Here is a 4,444-nt window from a genome sequence, read left to right on the forward strand (position 1 = left end):
TAAAAGACAGGGTTTCACCATGTTGGCCAGGCTGGTCTCAAACTCCTGACCTCAAGCAATCCACCCGCCTTGGCCTCCCAAAGTGCTGGGATTACAGGTGTGAGCCACCGCACCCAGCCTAAGATTGGTGTTCTGAGGCCACTGCTTGTTGGGAGGGGTTCATCGAGCATTTGGGGGCAGAAGGTTCTGCTCTGGGGAGTGATTTGAGGAGGAGGGAGGCCCACGGCCTGTCCTGGGGATTCCAGGCCTGCTGCAGCCGGCAGACATGACACTGGGTGGTCTTGGAGATGGCCTGTCAGAACAGAGTGACACTACTGAGCTGGGTCACCTTGGAGGGTTCTGGGGCACACCCCACACATGGTTCTTTTGGACTTTGACCTGCTTCTGCCTCCCTGTGAATAGCTGGTAAGGGGCCAGTGAGCCTAGAGGCCTCACGAATTGGAGATGAGACTATCTGCTCCCTGGAATGAGGGTGGCGGGGCGGCGGGGGGGTGGCTAGGGAGTCTACCTTGCTGCATCCAAAAAGGAAAGGCCTGGTGCCCTCTCCCCTCCCCCAGACTTCCTTCTTCACAGCCCACCTTTCTGGCACAACTCATTCTCAGCACTCTGGACCCAGGGAAGACTTTGGCCACGTTGAGTGAGACCCCAGCTCTCAGCAGGGTAGTGTGTGGCTGTCACTCAGCCATCTCTAGGCCCACCAGCTCCCCAGGGCTCCTGGCACACTCCCCACTCTCTCTGGTCTCCAGATCTTCATCTAGCTGCCTCCAGCTCTGCCCGCTGGGCTGCTTCCTGCCTAGTCAAGTCCTCTCCACTCCACAGGCCGGCTCCGGGTCCATCTGCACAGCAGCCTCCTGCCTGGCCTCCTGCGGCATCCCCTGCCCCTGCCCCTCCACACCCCACACGTGGCCCAGGACCCAGATGGTTGGTTATGAAAGCTGGGAGCTAACCCCGTACCCGCTCTGAAAGCTTGTTCTCCTCTCTCCCAGAATGCTCCGAGAACTGAATCAGATGATGGAGAGGAGCGGACCGTGGCAGTAACTGTGACAATTGCTCCAATTGTAAGAATGTCTATTTCTGTCCGGGCGTAGTGGCTCACGCCTGTAATCCAAGCACTTTGGAGGCCAAGGCGGGCGGATCACCTGAGGTCAGGAGTTCAAGACCAGCCTGACCAACATAGTGAAACCCTATCTTTAAAAATAAATAAATAAATAAATAAAGGATGTCTATTTCTGAGCCAAGCGTGGAGCTATGTACTTCCGCACAGGTCTCCTCATAGCAACCCTCCAGGGCTGGAAGTTTTACCATCCCCACTTCTCAATGAGGAAACTGAGGCTCCAAGAGGCCAAGCAACTCACCCAGAGTCACACAGTTCCTAAGTGACAGTCTGGGGACTCCAACGTCACCATCTCCCACAATGGAAAGGGGGTTGTTATTTTTTTGCCAGCCTGCTTCCTTCCCCCTCCCTCCCTGGCTGCCACCATCTGCCTGGTGAGTTTCATCACTCCTAGGGCCCAGGGGTCCAATTAGGGGACCCCCCCCAGGGAAGCTGACTGAGGCAATCCCTGCCCCAAGGGGGCCTCCCTGAGCTGAAGTTTTAATTAGCCATCACTGCTCTTCCTGGAACTCTGACCTGCCCATGGCTCTACCATTCCAGGCTGGTCTTACGGCAGGAGGCAGGAGGCAGGACTGGTGTTCAACCCAGCTGCACAGCAGAGGCTGCCTTGGCAGGGCAGGGTGGTGTGGCCCGGCTTCCCTCCCACACAGCTCTCTGCATCCACCTCAGCATGACCTCATTTAATCCAGTAAATGGACTACTAAAATAAATGGACTAAATGACTTAATCCATTAAATGGATTAAATACATTAAATGAGCTAATATTTGTGAAGCATTTTAAGCAGTGCCCAGTACATAGTAAAGGGTAGGAGTGTTTGTTAAATTAAAAAAAAATGTCAGCAGGGATGAGAGGGAGCAAGGTACCACGTAGCGGCCCAGAGCTATTCATGGACATGAAGAGGGCACATTCCTGGGTCACTTGGCAATGGTGGGTGGCCCACGGGTGGGCTGTCAGCACCTGTAATCCTGCCCCCTGCAATGTGGGAAGCTTAGATGTGGAGGGAGGGCATGAATGGGTATGTGCCAGCCACTGCACTGAACATTCATGCCCTGCAAGCTGTCTTATGAGAATGGGATGGGGTTACCATCCCATTCTCCATAGGAGGTGGCCGGGGTTCACAGAAGCAATCAACACATCCATAGCTGTCTCAGGGACTCATGCCTGTAATCCTAGCACTTTGGGAGGTCAAGGCAGGAGGTTTGCTTGAGGCCAGGAATTCGAGACCAGCCTGGCCAACATGGTGAAACCCCACCTCTACCAAAAAATACAAAAATTAGATGTGCGTCATGGATGCACACCTGTAGTCCCAGCTACTTGGGAGGCTGAGGCAGGAGGATTGCTTCAGCCCAGGAGGCGGAGGTTTCAGCGAACCGAGATCACACCATTGCACTCTAACCTGAGTGATAACGCCAGACTCCGTCTCAAAAAACAAAACAAAACCAAAAAACATCCAAGAAAGCACAGCCATGAGAGGCAGGGCAGGATTTATTTATTATCATTATTATTTTTAGTTTTTTGTTTGTTTTTGTTTAGGGCAGGATTTAGATCCAAAGCCTAAACCCTGCACACTGGAAAATCTGTCTCCTTGTGCCCCTTCCTCCTACTCAGGACACACAGAGTGGTGGGCAAGAAAGTCGCAGGGCCACACCCCCAGACAAAAAAGGCAGAAGCGTGCCCTTCCTGCTCCCACTCAGCTTTCCCTCAACCTCCAGGAAACCTGAGGGTTCTAATTGTGGCTGTTTGTGTTGAGGACCCAAAACCCCCTTCCTGGGGGTGGGCTGTGAGTCTAAGGCGAGATGAGGACAGGGAGTTTCTGAAGCACTGCTCCCACTGACTCTGGGGAGCAGCAAGCCTCCTGACCGTGACCTCTGTCTCCCACCCTGCTTGGCTGCTCGCCTCCCGCCTCAGCAGCGGCGCTGCTGTGCCAGCCCTGAGCCTAAGCCAAGCCCTCCTTGGACGCGGTTGCCAGGTAACCAGCCCTAAGAGACGGAAACCCAGCCGCCCCAGCCAGCCTTAGAAAGGCTTCCACGATAGTCCACCTGCCCTGCCCATGGTAGGAGGGGAGGGTGCCCCAGCACTGGGGGGGTGGTGCATGGCAGGGCAAGGAGAAGTTGGGTTGGCAGCCCCCCAAAACTGGGTAGCTGGGGAAAGGTGATTCCCGATGAAGGCCAAGGCGAGGGGCCGGCACTGGGTTGCAGTCAGGGTTGTGGGTAGGGCCTGCCCAGGCCCCAAGCACCACCCTGGGAACAGCTGTGATGGCTGTGCCCAGGGTGCCGAAGCCAGGGGGAGGGGATCCCCAGAGAGAGGCCCTGGACTGGGAGAGGAGGTGATGAGGGTGGCTGGCAGGAGCCCAGGCTCTGGGTAGAGGAGCAGCTCCTATAGCACAGGGAAAATGCATCAGCCCCTCCTCCCTTTGCAGGGGTCCCCCTCCTCTTCTCACATCCCTACCCCAGGCTGATGGCCTCCAAGGAGGGGGCTGCAGGCAGCATGAGGCAGGCAGGTGGAGCTCGGCCAGGTGTTTTTCCATCCTAGGTCTGAGTGGGGAGGATGGGAGGGAGAGGCAGTGGCAGAACCAGGAGGAGGCCTGGGGTATGGACTGGACAGGCCTTCAGGAGACCTGGGTTCTGGAGCTGCCTGCTGGAGACCCCAGGCAGGTAACTGCCCCTCTCTGCATCTCATTTGCCCCATGTTGAAATCGGGGCTGGAAACAGGGTATTGCTGGTGTCACAGGTCCTCAGAGGCTTCGAGGAGGAGTCCAGAGGCTTTAAGGAAGCTTTAGACAGCAGAGACTCCTTCAGGCTCTCATCTCTGGGCCTGGGTAGGTTTTTCTGCCTGTCTTCCCTTTCAGATGTGCACAGTCCTCCTTCACCATTAAATCTTCACTGCATAGCCACAGCCTGACTCAGCCCCACTGTGGGCACTGGAGTCATAGCCCCAGGGCAGACACACGCCCTGCCCTGGAGGAGTTTCCTCCCCGACGTAGAGGGAAGCCAGGCTTATAGCCAGGCAACTTCAGCACTGGAAGCTGAGGCTAGAATGGAGGTGAGTTCAGAATGCTCTGGGACCTCAAAGAGATGATCAAATCCAGTCTAGAGCTCAGGGAAGGCTTCCTGGAGGAGGGGTCCCAAGCTGAGTTTTTTTTAATAGGGGCTGTGTAGGGTCTTATTTTGTTGCCTAGCCTGAAGTGTAGTGGCCTGATCACAGCTTAGTCCAGCCTCAACCTCCTGGGCTCAAGTGATCCTCCCACCTCAACTTCCCTAGTAGCTGGGACCACAGGTACACGCCCCCATGCCTGATAACTTTTAAAATTTGTCCTGCTCTGTTGCTCA

Source organism: Cebus imitator, unplaced genomic scaffold (genome assembly GCF_001604975.1).
Source record: "Cebus imitator isolate Cc_AM_T3 unplaced genomic scaffold, Cebus_imitator-1.0 Scaffold757, whole genome shotgun sequence".
In the NCBI taxonomy this organism is placed as follows: Eukaryota; Metazoa; Chordata; class Mammalia; order Primates; family Cebidae; genus Cebus; species Cebus imitator.